The following is a 21,630-nucleotide window of genomic DNA, read 5'->3' on the forward strand; positions in this document are numbered from 1 at the left end:
TTCTAGTTGTTTAAGCCAAAAACTTCTTAAGTATTTTTTGAGTCCTCCTTTACTCTCAACCCCACATCTAATCCATCAGGAAATCAGGTCAGCTCTACCTTTAAAATATACTGATTATTCAATTGTGTCTCAGCATCCCCGCCACCATCACCCTCATCTGAGCCATGTCATCTGTCACTGCAGCAACCTCACCCCCATACTCTCCTCCCCAGTTCCTGGGCCCTGCCTTGGCTTCCTTACAATCTGTTCTCAATAAAGCAGCTGCAGTGGTGCTTTTAAAAACAGAAGTCAAATCATGAGACATCTCCGCTCAAAGTTCTGCAAAAGTTCCCCTTTCCATTGGAGTAAATGCCAACATCCTCATAATGGCTTACCAGGCCCAGCAACTTCTGGTCCCCATTGACCACCTGGTCCCCAGTTCCCGCTCCGATTTCGTCTCCTACTTCTCTAGTCTTCATTCAGCCTGCATCAGCCACACCAGTCTTGCTGTTGCTCTGACACTCTAAGCATACTTCCAGCTTGGGGCCTGCTTGTTTTCTCTGCCTGTAATTCTCTCCCCTCGGATGTCCATTTGACAAATTCCTCATCTCCCTCAGGATGCTGATGAAATCTCTCTTGTTCAATGAAGCTTACCCTGGCTATTTAATACCATAACCTGCCCCATCCCACCTCCACACATTCTTGTTCCCTTTACACCACATTATTTTTCTTCTATAGGCCCATCACCTTATAATATATAATGTTTACATATAATTAATGTATATAGTATGCTCAGCGTTTATTGTCCCTCTTCCCTGGTAGAACGTTGGCTCCCAGAGGCAGAGACCTTTGTCTGTTTTATTCACTGATGTATCCCAACCACCTAGCGCAGAACTCGGACCAGAGCAGGGGCTCAATGTGTGAATATACACAAATGAAGGAAGAAGGGAAGGTACAAATTCTGAGGCTTAATGCTTTCTGACAGACAAAGCAAGTCAGTTGATGACATGCACAAACTTCCCAGGTCTCTGAAGTTCTGAGGACTCCAGTCAACAGCCTCAGCTCTCTGAGCTGAGGGCCAGAGGGCAACATCTGTGGCTTAGGGTTTTGCCTGTCACTTAGCGGTGGCTGGTAGCCTGGGCATCGTACATGGTTAAATATTTACTACGAAGAAAGAACTCCAACAACTGCTGCACCCAGCCCCTGAGGAGGGCTGTGTGGACGGAGCACCGTGTTCAGAACCACACGGAGGCCCTCCCTTTCAGCATGCCTCTCCCACCTGGAAAACACCTCACACCCTCGCTTCCCAGCATCCAAAAAGGCTCCACCCTTCTCTCCTGGCACCCTGACAGGGATGGTCACACCCAAGCAAGGGGTCATAAAGCCCTTCCATATTGAATGCTTTTTATACAGACATGATTTCCTTTAACTATACAGATATCCATAAATCAAGTTCCTAATGCAAAGGCTCCAAAGGCTAGAGAGTCTATGGGAGTGCCCATAAATTGCTTAAGGAAGGAATAACAATCTGAAGTGTCAGGGACAAAGCAAAATCTCCTCATTTGTGTAAGTAGTGATTCACCCTGGGCTGCCTGCCAAAGTCACAGGCTTCAGCAGCCACTGGTTCCATGAAAATATGAGCCTGGTTTCCTGGTGTCTTCCCATCTCTGCCATCTGATAGTCCACCTTGGGTCTGCCAGCTTATCTTCTCACTCCACCGCTCTCCAGCTAGCCCATCAGGGTTGGAAGCCATGCAGTGAATCTTGAAGCTCACATGTCATTTTCACCCTTAGGTAGAAGACAAACCTTTTTTTTTTTTTAGACCGAGTGTCTCACGGTGTGGCCCAGACTGGAGTGCAGTGGTACGATCTGGGCTCACTGCAACCTCCAACTCTGGGGTTCAAGTGATTCTCCTGCCTCAGCCTCCTTGGTAGCTGGGATTATAGGCACATGCCACCACGTCCCTCTAATATTTTGTATTTTTAGTAGAGACGGGATTTTGCTATGTTAACCAGGCTTGTCTCGAACTCCTGAGCTCAAAGTGATCCACCCACCTCGGCCTCCCAAAGTGCTGGGATTACAGGCACGAGCCACCACGCCCAAACCCAATTTAACAAGAAGTATTAAAATGCCTTTCATGCATCTGACAAATATTTATTGAGCACCTACTATGAGCCAAGCTCTTTTCAAGGCACTAAATACTCAGCAAATAAGAGAGAAAGATCCCTGTTCCCAAGAAACTTACATTCTAGTAGGGGGAAAATGACATCTAGACAGATTTTTTTAAAGATCCAAAAATCAGATAACACAAAATGCTATCTGAAAAATTAAGAACCTCCATGAAGGCCAGGCGTGGTGGCTCATGCCTGTAATCCCAGCACTTTGGGAGGCTGAGGCAGGCAGATCACGTGGTCAGGAGTTCAAGACCAGCCTGGCCAACATGATGAAACCTGTCTCTACTAAAAATACAAAAATTAGCCAGGCATAATGGCACGCACCTGAAATCCCAACTACTTGAGAGACTGAAGCAGAAGAATTGCTCAAACCTGGGAGGCAGAGATTGCAGTGAGCCGAGATCACACGACTGCACTCCAGCCTGGGTAACAGAGTGAGACTCCATCTCAAAAACAAAAAAGAACCTCCATGAAGAGGTGATGGTTAAACTAAGATGTGAAAGCCAAGACAAGATCTCCCATGCCAAGATTATAAGGACAAGCATTCTCGGCACAGAGAATAACTGGTGCAAAGGTCCTGAGGTTGGAACAAGCTTGGAATTTAGGAGGCAGAGAAAACAGCTCCTGTGGCCAGGGGAGAGTTGGCAGAAGGGAGAGTGGCCATAAATGAGGTGAGAGAGGCAGTTAGGGTTTGGTCAGAGTCTTTGTGGACTCAAGAACAGGGTATGGATTTTACCTAAATGCCAATACAGGGCTTTAAGTTGGGGGAATGATGCAATCTGCTTTATGTTTCTGAAAGATTATTCTGGCCACTGAGAAGAGAATGGATTTGAGCTGGGCAAAGGTGGAAGCAGAGAGACCAGTTAGGAGGCAGTGCGCTAGCCTAGATGAGGGATAACAACACCAGACCGGGTGTAGCAGTGCAGGAGGAGAGAGCTCTCTGATTCCGATACTTTTTGGAGAGTCAGCAGGAATTGTCAATAGATTGGATGTGGGGGTAAGGGTAAGGAGGAATGCAGGATGACTCCTGGTTTAGGTTTAGGTCTGACATCACCTGGCCCATCCCACCTTACTTGCCAAGCAATTCCTGAAGGGTAGAGTCCATTTACCATCTGCTTTCTCTACAAAAACATGACCCTCATTGGCAATGGAGTTTTCCATATTCAGAATCACAGAGAGACAGACGTCTTTAAGAAGGTCTCCGCCGGGCACGGTGGCTCACACCTGTAATCCCAGAACTTTGGGAGGCTGAAGCAGGCAGATCACTTGAGGTCAGGAGTTCAAGACCAGCCTGGCCAACATGGCGAAACCCCATCTGTACTAAAAATACAAAAATTAGCTGGGCGTGGTGGCGCGTGCCTGTAGTCCCAGCTACTCAGGAGGTTGAGGCATGAGAATCACTTGAACCCGGGAGGTGGAGGTTACAGTGAGCTGAGATCACACCACTGCACTCCAGCCTGGAAGGCAGAATAAAACTGTGTCTCAAAAAAAAAAAAAAAAAAAAAAAAGTGTCCAGACAGGCTTGGTATTATCGAATCTCACATTTAAAACAATGAGTACAAAGGAAATGCACCTTCAGTCTCTAAAGCAAATAAAAGATAAATTTACTGAACGCATATTCGTAACATACACAACCCACACACATGCTTGCTGCTTTAAAAATTAGTTGAGATCAAAAATTAAATTGCAGCTCATATTTTCCTAAGTCCTTTCATAGCTTCCATAGAATTCAACATACAGAATAGGTCTTGTTTATAATCACAATGCTCCAATTAAAACAAAAGATAGAGGCTATTATCCTTGTTATACAGAAGAGTACACTGAGGTGCAGAGGGAAAAATAAACAGAGGTTCGGGAAGTGAAATGTTTTGCCTGAAGATCACTCAGCTGGTCACTGGTAGTGCCAGATCTCCCAGTCCCTTAGTCTTTCCACCATGACATATAATTTTCCAATAAACCACTATACTATTGGGTATCTGTGGGCCCCAAGGAGAGAAGAAAGAGAATTTCAAAATAAGGAGACTAATTGAGACCTTAGCAGAAGCATAAAGCCAGTATCCACAGGCATGCCAAGGAGACAGCAAGCAGGATCCCTGCCCTCAAGGCATTTAGAATCAGAGGCCAGGTGCAGTGACTCACGCCTGACTCACGCCTGTAATTCCAGCACTTTGGAAGGCCAAGGGAGGCTTCCTTGAGTTTAGGAGTTGGAGATCACCTGGGCAACATAGCAAGAGCTCATCTCCACTAAAAATTTAAATTAAAAAAATTAGCTGGGCGTGGTGGTGCGTGCCTTTAGCTACTCAGAAGGCTGAGGCGGGAGGATTACTTGAACCTGGGAGATCAAGGCTGCAGTCAGTTATGATTGTACCACTGTATTGCAGCCTGAGATACAGAGTGAAACCCTGTTTAAAAAAAAAAAAAATAGAAATTTAAAGTCAGAGAGTTGGTCATTTGGTAGGTATTATTAAGCACCTACTGTGTGCCAGGCATTGGCATTGTGCCAGGTACTGGGCATACAAAAATGACCCAGACATAGTACCTGCTTTTAAGGAACCTGAGTATCTATAAGATAGAGAAAAATATATGTATTTTTTAAATGTTAAAAACAAACAAAAAAGACACTATAGACCAGGTCGATGATATGCCAAAATCTTCCATCAAGTTAGTACATTAACCTGTTATATCTTGTAACTTTACTGAACTCATTTCTCAGTTCTGTTTTTTGTGGAATCTTTAGGGTTTTCTATATAAGTTCTGGGGATCTAATGTACACATAGTAACTACAGTTAATAATATTGTCCTGTTTACTTGAAATTTGATAAGAGAGCGGATTTTAAGTGTCCTTACTGCCCTCTACCCCGACACACACACAAATGGTAACTATGGAGTGGTGACAGATGTGTGAATTGATCTGATTGTAGTAATCATCAAACAATGTATATCAAATTATCACGTTGTATACCTTGAAAATATGTAATTTTTATTTGTCAATTAATTTTTTAATTGGTTTTTAAATTTTTTTTAACTTGTCACACTGGTTGTCTGACATCCTGCAATTGAAGAAAAGCAATTCCTTGCAGGGTAGACTTCAGACAGAGGAAATAAGAAATTTAAAAAAGAAAATAATTTTAAAAAGAAAAGCAATTTCTTAATTATTTTTACCTATACCAGTAATCCTAATAATTATTGCAATTACTCATGGCCTTATAGACATAATTATTTATGCAAACAATACATGTCAGACACATTAAACAGCATATTAAGGACAAAAAATGTTTATTAATAATGATAGTAAACAGAGGAGCTAAGCCAGCTTGAGTTAGTCAGTGAATTCTTCCTAGAATAGGTCATTTTAAATCACACTTAAGGTAAGAAACTTGTTTTGGTAGAGAAAAAGAAACTAATTGCTACCTATTGTCGACTTCTCAAAAGTGTCTTTACACACGTTATTAATTTTTTTTTTTTTTTTTTAAGAGATGGAGTGTCACTCTGTCGCCAGGCTGGAGTGCAGTGGTGCGATCTTGGCTCACTGCAACCTCCACCTTCCGGGTTCAAGTGATTCTCCTGCCTCAGCCTCCTAAATAGCTGGGACTACAGTCGCGCACCACCATGCCCAGCTAATTTTTGTATGTTTAGTAGAGATGGGATTTTTCACCATGTTGCCAGGCTGGTCTCGATCTCTTCACCTCGTGATCCACCCACCTCAGCCTCCCAAAGTGCCGGGATTACAGGCTTGGGCCACTGCGCCCAGCCCACACATGTTATTAATTTTTTTCACAGTAAGAAGAATACTTAGCTGGGCATGGTGGTGTACACCTGTCATCCCAGCTACTCAAGAGACTAAGGTAGGAGGGTCACCTGAGCCCAGGAGTTCCAGTCTGCAATGAGCTATAATCGTGCCCCCGCACTCCAGCCTGGGCGACAGAGTAAGACTCTGTCTCTAAAAAGAAAGAAAGAAGATTGTACGAAAAATTTTATGCTTAGTGGAAAATTATATTATGCATGGTTTTGAGGAGGTCCCTCTAGTTATCTGATTCCAATTCTGCTGAAGCTATTTCACTATCCTTTAAGTTGTATAGAACTGATAGCAACCCAAAATAATTCTTGTCTATAGACATGCAATTCTCTACTGTGTAGTAGAAGAGCCATTGACTTCCCTTCTTCCTTCTGAAAACCAGTTTTGCCTCCATCCCATTTATTTCGATATTTCTTCTCTATAAATGTGTCTGTTCTTCAGATTCTCTTCTGAACTGGTTGCAACGGCTTCCTGATTCCCTCATAGATTAAGTGAATAGAATAAAATCTTTAACGTGTTCATTTTTATGTCGTTTGAGAGTCGTGACTTTATCTTATTTTAAAAGTGGTCTTTTAATAGGATAAAAGAGAGACAGGCAATATAGGAAAATGGGATAAAATGAGGGGGAGAGGAAGACACAAAAGGAAAGAAAGGCTGTTTTCTTGTAAAGTCTGAGAAAATAAATTAGTTAAAAGTCAGGTCTTCTGAAGGATTCAAGTCAATATAAATTTTCCTTTTTTCACATGTTGTTGAGTTGTGGCATTAGTGTAATTGGAGAAATATACTTAAAAATAAAGTTTTCTCCCAACCCAGAAAATCTCTCCACAAAGGAAGAGAAAGAAAACACACTTATTATTGAATAAGCATTAAACCAGAAAGTGATGCACATCCAAGCAATTCACTAAAAGATTGCAAAGGAGAAAGAAAGCTCACCTTTTCATACAGCCAGGCAGATGCAATCCATTACACACGTGTTCTCAAGATAAACAACCATCAGTCCAAGGAAGAGGACTTGACAGCGCCATTCGTAACACATCATTCATCCTCAATTCACCTGGTAACGGGGGTGAGCACCTGTGTTAGTCGCTTGGTTTTATACCAAGGAAAAAGAAACGTCTGCTATCTTCTTGACAGCAGGTAGTTTTGCCCCTGGGTGCCAGGCACCTGCTGGAGCTAGGCTCCTACACTCTCACAGAAACTGCGACACAGGGAAACGATTTTCCCTGGATGTTTACATTCCAAAGAGATGGCTCCTGGATCCTTGAGAAAGACGTTCCTGGGTTGTAAAGCTCGCAAAATTCGTATTTAAATTTTACAAGGATTTTATGTATTTTGAAGAGAACTTACATGTTTTCTAAAGTAAATGCTCTAAGAAAAGGGACCAGGGCAGGTCTCATCCCTTATTTTATTTATTTATTTATTTATTTATTTATTTATTTATTTATTTATTTATTGAGACAGAGTCTCTGTCTCCCAGGCTGGAGTGCAGTGGCGCCATCTTGGCTCACTACAACCTCCGCCTCCCAGATTCAAGCAATTCTCTGCTTCAGCCTCCCGAATAGCTGGGTTTACAGGTGCCCACCACCACATCCAGCTAATTCTTTTTGTATTTTTAGTAGAGACGGGGTTTCACCATCTTGGCCAGGCTGGTCTTGAACTCCTGACCTCGTGATCCATCCTCCTCGGCCTCCCAAAACGCTGGGATTATAGGCGTGAGCCATCACGCCCGGCATCCTTTATTTTTAACAGGAAGAATTAAGCTTCTTATTTTTGCCTTATGTGTATAAATCATTACTCAGGTAATTATAATATCCAACTGCACACACCCTCACCTCCCAAACTTTAATGTTCAGCGCCCACCCACGAGTCCAGTTTCATCCCTGAAGGCATGCCGTTTCATCCCCCTTAGGTATGCAGGATCCTATGTGAGTCTAAGCGTCAGAAGAGGGGGAAAGAGAGGCTCAAGCTTGTTTGCCAGTTGAGGCCAAAAGATGCCCCTATCACCATCAGACTGGTTGTTCCTGGAAGAGTCACTCTAGGAGCTAGGGTCACAGATGTCCCGAGAAGGTCTAAGGGGTTTTCCACTTGCTGCAACATTTAGACTAAAGAGTTCCTTTGAAAAAAAAACAAGCTCATGTCTCACTATTAGTTCAGTCAGGGGTTCTCAAGATGACAGCTCTGTGGACACAGTTGACTTTCTCAGGAGGTAAGTCTGCCCCATTCTCCTGGCTTAGCCTCTCGAGTAGCTGGGACTACAGGCGCCCGCCACCATGCCCGGCTAATTTTTTTATTTTTATTTTTAGTAGAGACGGGGTTTCACCATATTAGCCAGGATGGTCTAGATCTCCTGACCTCGTGATCCGCCCACCTCGGCCTCCCAAAGTGCTGGGATTACAAGCGTGAGCCACCGTGCCCAGCCAATTCATACCTTTTAAAGCATATAGAAGAGTTTGAAACAAAGTGGATTAACTACCGTGATTTTTTAAACTACAGCTATTACTACAGTACTGCCAGAGTACAATTGATTTAGCTCATCGTTGCAACGGCCCAATTGAGCAATAGGAGTGGGTTTTTCCACCCAATTTTGTGGGAAATGACCTGAAGAGAAAGTTATATTGATGTTAAGCAGTTCCACTATCCACGTGACTAATCTTGGTTCATAAGTTTCACTGGGTCTATGACTCACTTCTCTATATGAGATATTTATTGCCCAGGAAATAACATTGATGCCATTAGAACCCGTTTCCACGAATGATACCAAAATTACAAGTCAGCACAGGAAAAAGTTCAGCTCCTATGTGTTAATTACAACATCAACGCAAGCAAAAAAGAAAAAAGTTTGAGCTTTTGCAATCTTTGCTTTATGCAGCATTTGTGACCAATGGGATGTTCTATATGTTGAGAAGGAGAAAGGGGGCAGTCGACGGACCAGACCAGACTCTCCTGCTTGTCTGAGCCTTGATGGGATTACCAGGGGGGAATGCACATGGGGTTCAAATTTAAGGGTCACAACCTTACATTTGTCCAGTTACCCATATTAGCGATTAAGTCCTGGTCATGCTCTTAAGACATAGGACATAAGCCAAAATATAAATGTATTCATTTTTTATGCACACATACAATAAAACTGTCAAATGAACACAATTCCAGTGTCCATTAGTCAATATACTTACTTCCCAGTTTTTAAAAAAGTCTCTTTAGAAACCAAGCCATTATCAGAAGTTTGCTCTGAACACATTTTATTGGCTTATGTGCCTCTCCATCAAGCCTGTGAGCTTCTGGTGTTTTTTTTGTTCGTTCGTTTGTTTTTGAGACGGAGTCTTGCTCTGTCACCCAAGCGCGATCTTGGCTCACTGCAACCTCTGCCCCCCGGGGTTCAAGCAATTCTCCTACCTCAGCCTCCCGAGTAGCTGGGACTACAGGCATGCACCACCATGCGCTGCTAGTTTTTGCATATTTAGTAGATATGGGTTTCACTATGTTGGCCAGGCTGGTTGTGAACTCCCGACCTCAAGTGATCCACTCACCTTGGCCTCCCAAAGTACTGGGATTCCAGTCGCGAGCCACCACACCCAGCCTCCTGGTGTCTTTTTCATCTCTGTATCCCCAGGACCCAGCGCAGTGCCTGGTACATAGTAGACACTTAAATGTTTTTTAATATATGAGTGAATGAATAATAAGATGTATATGAATCTATTTGCAAATTTTAAGGTGGTGTCATTAAGCTATGACTGATGAATGTACCATCTTCACAGTAGGAGCAGTGGACATGTAAAAGCAAACACAGGAAACGGGGAAGATGCGCATATATTAAGGCATGATTAACAGCTGGGCGCAGTGGCTCAGGTTTGTAATCCCAGCACTTTGGGAGGCTGAGGCAGGTGGATCACTTGAGCCTAGGAGTTGGAGACCAGCCGACACAATATGGTCTCCATCTCTACAAAAAAAAAATAAATAAATACAAAAATTAGACGGGCATGGTGGTGTACACCTGTAGTCTCAGTACTTGGGAAGCTGAAGTGGGAGGATGGCTTGAGCCCCAGGTCGAGGCTGCAGTGAGCTGTGACTGTGCCATCGCATTCCAGCCTAGGCAACAGAGCAAGACCCTGTCTCAAAAGAAAAAAAAATTAATTTTTAAAAATTATGTAAAAGCAAGATTAATGTTGTAATGCCAATTAATGTTTTTAGATGACATTGTGAGAGATATAAAGTACAGAAAATAAGGCTTTCAACACATTTGAGACAACCAAAGTACATTGATGTGAAGAGAGAGAAGAAAGGAAACCTCAAAACTAAAACTTCATACTTCTGCCAACTGTGTCCACTAACTTAGAAACTTGGGCTTCTGTCTCTCACGGAAAATGGCAATGTCTCCTCTCCACAGAAGGTTCTTTTAAATTTTGTTTGCATTTATATTACCTTTGAGGGTGGGAATAAGGAAAAACAAAAATATGGGTTAGCCTATGAGTGAAATTTTTCCAGAGAATATTGTCAGGATCATATTACCTTGGAAAAAGATACAATAGAGGCCCATATTGATCATGTTTAGCTGAGATGCTATGTTTTGGTTAAAACGTACACTGAGTTGAAGATATCCTACAGTGGTTAGACCCTGACCTGGCCAGAAGAATATTTTGATCTACTAAACTTGTTAGATAAAACAAACTAAATTAAAAAGTAATGAATTCTCCAAGCTTCTAAGTCACAAGAAGGAATAAACCCATGCCAAATAAGCCCCTAATTCTTCAGTAGTAGCTTTGAGGGAGATGAAACCAGTTTAGGGGAAAGGGAGGAGGTGTCCTGGCCACAAATTTAGCAGGGCCACCGATGTAGCTGAGTCATGGCCCAGGAGGCAACTTTAATACTATGTTAACCATCGGTCACATCCATCTTTTTTTTTTTTTTGAGACAGAGTCTCTCTCTGTTTCCCAGGCTGGAGTGCAGTGGCGTGATCTCAGCTCACTGCAACCTCTGCCTCCCAGGTTCAAGCAATTCTCCTGCCTCAGCTTCCCAAGTAACTGGGATTACAGGCGCCCACCACCACGCCCAGCTAATTTTTTTTGTACTTTTAGTAGAGACGAGGTTTCACCATGTTGGCCAGGCTGGTTTCAAACTCCTAACCTCAAGTGATCCGCCCACCTTGGCCTCCCAAAGTGCTAGGATTACAGGCATGAGCCACCATGCCCGGCCCGTATCCATCTTTTTAGGAAAGAATATTCAGATTAGAAACAGGAAAATTGGTGGACAACAGAAAGTGCCACTCCTTTATTCAGGACACCAAAGATATGAATTGAACTTCCTTTTAAGTATATGGTTTTTAAAAATATTTGTGTTGGTAAAAATAAATATATATATATAAAATAAAAATAAAGGCTGGGTGCGGTGGCTCATGCCTATAATCCCAGCACTTTGGGAGGCCAAGGCAGGTGGATCACCTGTGGTCAAGAGATCAAGACCATCCTGGCCAACACGGTGAAACCCCCGTCTCTACTAAAAATTCAAAAATTAGCTGGGCGTGGTGGCTCATGCCCGTAGTCCCAGCTACTCGGGAGGCTGAGGCAGGAGAATCACTTGAACCCAGGAGGCAGAGGTTGCAGTGAGCCAAGATCACACCACTGCACTCCAGCTTGGTGACAGAGCAAGACTCCGTCTCAAAACAAAACAAAACAAAACAAAACAAAACAAACAAACAGATGGTGAGATGGTTTGGCTCTGTGTCCCCACCCAAATCTCATCTTGTAGCTCCCATGATTCCCACGTGTGGTGAGAAGGACCCCGTGGCAGATGATTGGATTATGGGGGAGGGTCTTTCTCCTGCTGTTCTCATGATAGTGAATGGGTTTCATGAGATCTGATGCTTTTAAAAATGGGCGTTGCCCTACACAAGCTCTTTTTGCCTGCTGCCATCCATGTGAGATGTGACTTGCTCCTCCTTGCCTTCCACTGTGATTATGAGGCCTCCCCAGCTATGTGGAGCTGTAAGTCCAGTAAGCCTCTTTCTTTTGTAAATTGTCCAGTCTCGGGTATGTCTTTATCAGCAGCGTGAAAACGGACCGATACAGATGGAAATTCTGACATACACTACAACATGATGAACATATTTATTATGCTAAGTGAAAGAAGCTAGTCCCGCTGGGCGCGGTGGCTCAAGCCTGTAATCCCAGCACTTTGGGAGGCCGAGACGGGTGGATCACGAGGTCAGGAGATCAAGACCATCCTGGCTAACATGGTGAAACCCCGTCTCTACTAAAAAATACAAAAAACTAGCAGGGCGATGTGGCGGGCGCCTGTAGTCCCAGCTACTCGGGAGGCTGAGACAGGAGAATGGCGGGAACCCGGGAGGCGGAGCTTGCAGTGAGCTGAGATCCGGCCACAGCACTCCAGCCTGGGCGACAGAGCGAGACTCCGTCTCAAAAAAAAAAAAAAAAGAAGCTAGTCCCATAAAGACAAATACTGTAAGATCCCACTTAAATAAGGTACTTGGAATAGTCAAATTGATAAAAACATGAAGTAGCATGGTGTTTGCCAGAGGCCGGAAGGAGGAGGAAATGGGGAGTTAGTGTTTCACGGGTACAGCATTTCAGTTTTGCTAAGTGAGAAGAGTTCTGGAGCTGGATGATGGTAATGGTCATATGGCATTATAAATGTATTTAATACCATTGCATTGTACACTTGAAAATGGCTAAGATGGTAAATTTTATGTTATTTATATTTTCATACAATAAGATTGGAAAAACAACTTTTATTATAAAAAGTTTAAAATGTACACAAATACTCATCATCCAGTTTCAACAATTATCAACATTTTGCTTATCTCATTTCTTATATTTCTCCACTCCCCTCTTATTTCCCCTAATAGATTTTTAGGTTTTTGTGGTTTTTTTTACTTGCATTGTCTAATTATGATCATGTCATCCAAAAATCCTGCTGTATTGTTATTTTTTCCCTATATTTGTTCCTCATTTTTTAAAAATCCAATGATTCTATGGTTAGTGTCTCTGTTAAACAGAAATGAGGGAGGACAGGAAACATTCTTACTTTATCTTAGGTTTGTTTTTTTTTTTTATTTTCTTTTTAAGACAGAGTCTCACTCTATTGGTTAGGCTGGAGTGCAATGGCACAATCTCAGCTCACTGCAACCTCCACCTCCCAGGTTCAAGCGATTCTCCTGCCTCAGCCTATGAGTAACTGGGACTACAGGTGTGCACCATCATACCTTGATAGTTTTTGTATTTTTAGTAGAGACAGGGTTTCACCGTGTTGGCCAGGCTGGTCTCAAACTCCTGGCCTCAAGTGATCTACCCACCTCGGCCTCCCAAAGTGCTGGGATGACAGGTGTGAGTCACCGTGCCTGGCCTGTTTTATCTTAGTTTCGATGAGCTTATCTTTGCTATTTAACAAATGCTGGCTCTTTGTTCTATGCATGTGCTCCTTTTAAGTTCAGATAAACAGGAACCCTCAGCAAAGTTTTTCACTCAGTACTGGTGCAGGCATCAGGAGATATGTCAATACACATATTGACACATATCTAATTGTATCGGCTTTCTGGAAATCAACTGCATGACATAACCAGGACTTTTTAAAGGCTCATGATGATTTACCTAGAAATTCCTATTCAAGACTCTATCTTCAGGAAATAATTAGAGATGCAGTCAAAGATTGATGTACATAATTTTTAATAGCAATGGAGTACTCATGTTATATTGTTGACCACCCAGAGGCCATCCCCAGCCCCTTTCTCCCTTATTAATGCAGAGACTGAGAACAGCAGACACTCTTTTCCCTAGCCTTTACAGAGAGAGGTGGCCAAAAGTGCCAGCTGTGATCAATGAACTCTAAAAAGAAGTCTGCAGGGAATGATGAAAAAGATGTTCTGACGACCAAGGCTTTTACTGCCCTACCTGTAACCCTGCTTCCTGCCTTTGAATCAATCAAAGGAGAATGTGGTACTTGAAGCCATTCCAGCCATACTGTGACCACAAATTGACAAGCCTAAAAGTGACAGGCCAATATGCTGAGGATGAGAACAGAGAGGCAGAAAGAACCTTAGTCTGAGATGACATCCTTAACAGCTGCATCAAAACTGGACCTGCCTACCCAGACATCTTTTTCTGTGAGCGATTCTGTGGTAGCGCTCTTTTAATGGAAGATAGTGGGTGTGTGTTCTTCTGCTTGTAGCCAAAAGGAAACCTACCTTATGTATATGAATATCCCACAATTTATTTAATTGGTCCTCTAGTTACACATTTAGCTTGATTCGATTTTCTTTTCTATCAGAAGTAACAATGTTGATGAATGTTTTTGAATATACATCTTTGCCTTTTGGTAAGCATTTTTTTTTTTTTTTTGGTCTTTATCTTTATCCTCTGCATCTGAGAAATTTATTTATTTATTATTTTTATTTACTTATTTTTTTGAGACGGAGTTTTGCTCTGTTGCTCAGGGTGGAGTGCAATGATGCGATCTCCACTCACTGCAACCTCCACCTCCCGGGTTCAAGTGATTCTCCTGCTCCAGCCTCCCAAGTAGCTGGGATTACGGGTGCCCACCACCATGCCCAGCTAATTTTTTGTATTTTTAGTAGAGACAGGGGTTTCACCATGTTGGCCAGGCTGGTCTTGAACTCCTGACCTCAGATGATCTGCCTGCCTCGACCTCCCAAAGTGCTGGGATTACAGGCATGAGCCACATGCCTGGCCTGAGAAATTTATTTACATTTGTCTTCTTTGCTAATTTTATTTCGACAGAATTAATTTTGCTTTTTTACTCCTTATCCTGTGTTTTTCATTTCCTTTCAACCCTTCCTTTTCTTTTTCCTCTTTCATCACATCTAGTTTATCTTCCATCTCAGCCTACATTCATCTTCTTCTGTTACAGAGCTCATGCCTACCTCACTTCCGTTTAAGATACCCAACAATTTTCTAGAACTTTTTTCTGGCTCCCACAAAAAATCATTTAGACCTATGCAAAACTTCTGAACCTCTGGTATACTTTTTTCTTTCACTTGTTTTATATGTTTTTTTTAATACATCCCACACTGATTTTTCTTTTTTTCCATGCTCAATTTTGAACAGGGTGCTAGCTATTCACATTCAGTGTTTGTTACCAAGCAGAGTGAGTGAGGATTTCCTTTGGTTCTGCTTTCTGTCTGATAGCTAGATGGTTGAATCTTCCTTTAAAATCTGTATCTGCAGCCTGGGCAACATAGCAAGATCCACTTTCTACAAAAAATACAAAAATTAGCCCAGTGTGGTGGTGTGCACCTGTAGCCCTAGCTACTTGGGAGGCTGAGTCAAGAGGATCACCAGCACCCAGGAGTTCAAGGTTACGGTGAGTCATGATTGTGCCACTGCACTCCAGCCTGGGTGACAGAGCAAGACCCTGTCTCAATCAGTGAGTCAAAACAAATAAAATCTCTATCTGGAGGGCAGGGTCGTGTGCATGTGTCCCAGCCTCATTCCCAGTTTCTAGTCATTTTTCACTTGGTGTAATTAGGCTCTGCTGAAGCTGCATCTCCCTTCTATTTCCTGGTTTTCTGTTAGTCTCAGCTAATCTACTACATGAGGAATTGTGATTTTTAAAAAATGGAGCCCTAGTAAGGTTTTCCCTGTTCTCTCCCCTAAATCTAAATCACACCAGGGTTACACTTGAATTCTGGTTTGTTTCCCCAAACTTTTTGCCCAATAGTTTTTTGATTTAAAAATTTTTTTCCCTTTCCTTTTTTTTTTTTCACACAGAAGTGAGAATTAGACAGTTCTTCCAATAGTTTTTTGAAATTCATGTGATTGAAAGAAAGAAAAAAAAGAAAAGAAAAAAATATCAGCTGTAGTAAGTGTGATTTTTCTTAAGTGTGATTTTTCTTTTTTTGGAGTTGGGGAAAAGGGTGCAGCCTCCGTTGAAGAAGAGACTGGATAAGAAGCAGGAAATCTTCTCCCCCTAGTGGAAAGAAAGAGATACTTCAGGACTAGTTTATCCAAATCTTCCCTTGTGGTCTAGGTCTCTCTCTCTCTCTCTCTCTCATATATATATATATATATATATATATATATATATATATGCCTGGCTTGTATATAATAAAAGTTTTTGAGATGAAAGATTTATCAACAAAGAAGTAAATTCTGCAAAATTGCAAAATATTACATACAACCAAAAAAAAATTTTACTTCAATATATAAGTGATATAAGTTAGAAAACATAATTTTTAAAATCCCAGTTATAATAGAAAGATCATATTGGAAATAACCTAATTTAGTAATAAACGAGTCACTCAGAGAAAAATGATAAAACCATTTAGAAAAAAATAAAAGAACCCTAAAACAGATAGAGAAATACTCTAGATCAAGAAGACTAAATGTAAGTCGGACACAGTGGCTCACACCTGTAATCCCAGCACTTTGGGAGGCTGAGGTGAGTGGATCACCTGAGGTCAGGAGTTGGAGACTCCATCTCAAAAAAAAAAAAAAAACTTTTTAATAATAGTTTATAACGTTTCTGGTAGACTAGAGCTTTTTCTTCGTTTTTTATTTTGTTTTGTTTTGGTTTGTTTTTTTTTTGTTTTTGTTTTTGTTTTGTTTTGTTTTGAGGCAGAGTCTTGCTCTGTAGCCCAGGCTGGAGTGCAGTGGCGCATTTCGGCTCACTGCAACCTCCACCTCCCGGATTCAAGCAATTCTCCTGCCTCAGTCTCTTGAGTAACTGGGACTACAGGCGTGTGCCAACACACCCGGCTAATTTTTGTATTTTTAGTAGAGACAGGAGTTCACCATATTGGCCAGGCTGGTCTCGAACTCCTGATCTCATGATATGCCCATCTCGGCTTCCCAAAGTGCTGGGATTACAGGTGTGAGTCACTGCGCCAGGCCCTATATTTATATTTTTGAGACAGGGTCTCTCTCTGTCACCCAAGCTGGAGCGTAGAGGCTCAATCTCAGCTCACTGCAACCTCTGCTTCCTGGGTTCAAGCAGTTGTCCCATGTCAGTCTCCCAAGTAGCTAGGCCTACACAGGCGCATGCCACCACACCGGGCTAATTTTTGTATTTTTTGGTAGAGACAGGGTTTCACCATATTGGCCAGGCTGGTCTCGAATTCCTGACCTCAAGTGTTCTGCCTACCTTGGCCTCCCAACGTTCTGGGATTACAGGCGTAAGCCACCGCACCTGGCCTGGAAGACTAGTTTAAAAAGAGACACTGATGAAAGTTAGACTTAGAACCACGTTGGAAATGACCATTTGGGGTATTTTAATCTCATAGACACAGTTCTGAAGCTCTAGGCCCATAGCCATGGATACATGCTTCACAGTGGTGCTTAGGCCTCAGAAACTGAACATTCAGCCCCACTGACACTCATTATCAGGTGTCCAGAGGAGAAAACTCTCCTAAGTAGATATCTAATTTCTAAGATTCTATGGATTGAGGCGATAACATCAAGTGTATACCACTCTCTCCAAAGACTTTCTGATCTCTGATCAGAAAACGGACTTATATTTAGACTTATATCTCATCTTATGTTTATAATGTGTATCTGAAAATTCCCAGGTCTGAATTCTTTGTGGGTATGGTTCTGTTTGTTTGTGCTGACTCTTGTTCAGGACGTTCCTATGCTGTGATTTTTGCTGACAGTTCACGTTCACTGGAACTTCATAGGGATTTTTGAAGCGTGTGTTGGGGTAACCATTCTCTCTCTGGTGAGGATTTGTGCTGACTTCCATGACCTACAAACCTAGGTCAAAGTTAAATTTGCAGCACGTAACCTTTTTAGATATGCAGATAACTTGAACTCAGACTCCAACCTGGCATGAGGACTGGCTCGTAGCCACATATTCTCAGAAGAGACTCTTTCCTCCAACCTGAGCCAAGGCAAGATACACACACTGCTCTGCTCTCTCCTTTTTCAGGTAAATATCATTTTTTCTTTTTGCAGGGTATGGAGTTTCACTCTTGTTGCCCAGCCTGGAGTGCAATGGTGCAACCTCTGCCTCCCAGGTTCGAGCGATTCTCCTGCCTCAGCCTCCTGAGTAGCTGGGACTACAGGCACCCACCACGCCTGGCTAATTTTTTTCTTTTTTTCTTTCTTTTTATTTATTTTTTATTTTTTTATTTTTAGTAGAGACGGGGTTTCTCTATGTTGGTCAGGATGGTCTCGAACTCCCGACCTCAGGTGATACACCCACCTCGGCCTCCCGAAATGCTGGGATTTACAGGTGTGAGCCACTGCGCCCGGCAAAATATCATTTTTTCTAATTCACCCTTTCTCTGAGAGTAAAACTCTTTATGGTTCCTGGATTAGGGGAATCTTCATTCTAACTCCCTGGTTTGAGCCCAAAGCTTTGCTCCTGGCCTATGTGCCACCTTCTTAAAACTAGAATCTGGCTGGGCACAGTGGGTCAGGCATATAATGCAAGCACTTTGGGAGGCAAAGGCAGGTGGATTACTTGAGCTCAGGAGTTTGAGACCGGCCTGGGCAACACAATGAGACCTCATCTCTACTAAAAATCAAAAAAATTAGCCAGGTATGGTGGTACAAGTCTGTAATCCCAGCTACTCTCAGGAGGCTGAGGTGGATCACTTGAGCACAGATCAAGGCTGCAGTGAGTTTGATCATGCCACTGCACTCCAACCTGGACAACAGAGCGTGATTCTGTCTCAAAATAATAATAATAATAATAAGTGCTGGGCACAGTGGCTCATGCCTGTATTCCCAGCACTTTGGGAGGCCGAGGCGGGCGGATCATGAGGTCAGGAGGTCAAGACCATCCTGGCCAACATGGTGAAACCCCATCTCTACTAAAAATACAAAAACAAAATTAGCCGGGCGTGGTGGCGGGCACCTGTAGTACCAGCTACTCCAGAGGCTGAGGTGGGAGAATGGCGTGAACCTGGGAGGCAGAGGTTGCATTGAGCCGAGATCGCGCCATTGCACCCCACCCTGGGCGACAGAGCGAGACTCCGTCTCAAAAAATATGTGTATATTAAGAAGAAGACGACGACTAGAACTCTGGGTCACCTGGGCTTAGTAGATGCTCTTGGGGTAACTGATACCCTAAGCACTTGCTTACCTCCTTAACTGTAGACTTACTTTGGTAAGGCTCCAGAGGATTTCTTTTTGCAAACTAAATAATACATTTTGGCTGGGTGCGGTGGCCTGTAATCCCAGCACTTTGGGAGGCCACGGTGGGCGGATCACCTGAGGTTGGGAGTTTGAGACCAGCCTGGCCAACATAGCTGAAATCCCGTCTCTACTAAAAATACAAAAATTAGCTGGGTGTGGTTGTGGGCACCTGTAATCCCAGCTACTTGGGAGGCTGAGGTAGGAGAACCGCTTGAACCCAGGAGGCGGAAGTTACAGTGAGCCGAGATCACGCCATTGCACTCCAGCCTGGGCAACAAGAGCGAAACTCCGTCCCAAATAAATAAATGAAATATTTTTAAAGGTGTTCTTATTTACCATTCTAATAGGCTTCATATTATATTATTATATATAATTTTAGAAAGTAAATACTTTCTAAAATTGAGTCTACCATATTGCCAAAAGAGAAGTCTACAGATTCTCTCTCTTCCTAGCTGTCTCACAAATCCAAAACTTCAGTAGTTACTGATTCCACCATTATCTAATTTTCCTTCCAACTTTTTCTTTAATGCTTTCACTTCCATCCACCTATTTGCAACAAAAAATTGAGCAAAGGCTCCTTCCTTCCTCAAACTTTCACATCTTAGTATAACTTTCATTGATTCTAAGTTCTGAGTATCTCTTACATTTGTTCTCTCCTTCATTCTACCTACAATTGCCTTCACAATTCATTATTTCTTTTGTGGGTCACTAAAATAATCTGTTTCCATGCTTACCTCCCGCAAATCCATTCTTTACATAGCTGTCAGCAAAACCTATTTAAAATAAAAATCGGATCATGCTGTTTGCATAATTAAGTCTTCAGTGACGCCTTAGTGCTGTCAGATAAAGTCTCAGGCCTGGCACAGTGGCTCATGCCTGAAATCCCAGCCCTTTGGGAGGCCGAGGTGGGTGAATCACTTGAGGCCAGGAGTTCGAGACCAGCCTGGGCAACAGAGCAAGACCCCCATCTCTACAAAAAACACAAAAATTAGCCAGGGATGGTGGCATGTGCCTGTAGTTCCAGCTACTCAAGAGGCTGAGGTGGAAGGATGTCTTGAGTACAGAAGACAGAGGTTGCAGTGAGCTAAGATCACGCCACTACATTCCAGCCTGGGCCACAGAGCCAGACCCTGTCTCAAAAAATAAAAAATAAAAATAAAAATAAAGTTTCAATTACTTATGATGGCATACAAGATCCTCTACAATCAGTCCCTCCCTCTGCTGGGTCATACCAAATTACGTATCATCCTTTGCTTGATCTGCCATCCTCCAGTCAACCCTACACCTCACCCCAGCTTTCCCGGCCACTGTCAGCTCCTTATCTTCAAAACCCAGGTTACAAATCTTCTCTTCCAGGAAACTTGCAGGCAAATCCTTACTGCACCCTTTGTTACATCACAGCACATGATGTACTTCACCATTACTGCACTTACTACACCGTATTGCAGTCATTCTACTATTGCCCCAATTAGACTATGAATTCCCTTCAAAGACAGGTAAAATTTTATCTTTATCCACAGTACCTGGCACAGTGCTGATAACATGAGGTACTTAGTATCTACCAAATGAATGAATGTTTTTGACTTCTACTATACCTTTGGAGATTGACTCCTACCTCCACTGCTACTCTCAAAGTTCAGGCCCTTTATTCTTTCTCTATCCCCTCACATGTCCTTCTGCCTCTAGCTTATTAACCCACCTAATGGTACCTAAATTATTTCTAAAGCACAGTTCTGATCATGTCCTGCTTACCATCAGAAACCGCTATTGCTGTTAGCCCTTGACCTTTTTTTTTTTTGTTTTGTTTTTTTTTAAGAGACAAGGTCTCACTGTCACCTAAGCTGGAGTACAGTGGTGTGATCATAGCTCATTGTAACCTCAAACTCCTGGGCTCAAACAGTTCTCCCACCTCGGCCTCCCAAGTAGCTAGAACTACAGGCACATGCCACTGCTAATGCCTGGCTAATCTTTTTTTTTGTCTTATTGTATTTTTGTAGAGATAGGATCTTGCTATATTGCCCATGCTGGTTTTAAACTCCTGGCCTCAAGCAATCCTACTGCCTCAGCCTTCCAAAGTGCTGGGATTACAGGCATGAGCCACAAGATTCTGGAATCTTGCCTCATTTTCCAGCAGCTCATAGCAACCTACTGGTTTCCCAAAGGCAGCTCAGCTCCATCCTAATGACCAAACCAGCTGGGACATGGGGCAGGCAGTGCCGAACCAGCCTCCACTCCAACTTCTCCGTTCACCATCTAATGAAGCTTATTAGTACTAGATAGCCTTCTATATCTAGGATCTGATGGTATTAGATCTGATGGTATTGGAGATAGCTACGGGATTCCCATATTATCCAGAGTCACTGCCATCCCCATTTTGACTTTATGGAAGATTCCATTTCATCACTCCACTCTACAGCAGCGGTATACTGAGGGCTGGCGGGGGTGGGGGAAGGAATGACACTACAAGGTAGGGAGGGGATCCATTGTCTAGAAAGAATTTTAAAACAATAAAATTGACTTTTAGTTAATTTGTTTTTTCTCATCATCAAGCACCAGTAATTCTAAACAATGTCAA

General features: G+C 42.6%; 1 long non-coding RNA gene across 1 annotated transcript; it reads right to left on the reverse strand.

Annotated features, from left to right (window-relative positions):
• Positions 1-15,273: 15,273 nt before the first annotated feature.
• LOC103877897 lies at positions 15,274-20,901 on the reverse strand. The gene is made up of 3 exons (XR_637814.4): positions 20,288-20,901; positions 19,790-19,828; positions 15,274-15,885 (listed from the first exon to the last, which is right to left on the reverse strand). It is a non-coding gene; the product is annotated as an uncharacterized LOC103877897 (long non-coding RNA).
• Positions 20,902-21,630: the final 729 nt, after the last annotated feature.

Source organism: Papio anubis, chromosome 12 (assembly GCF_008728515.1).
Source record: "Papio anubis isolate 15944 chromosome 12, Panubis1.0, whole genome shotgun sequence".
Lineage (NCBI taxonomy): Eukaryota > Metazoa > Chordata > Mammalia > Primates > Cercopithecidae > Papio > Papio anubis.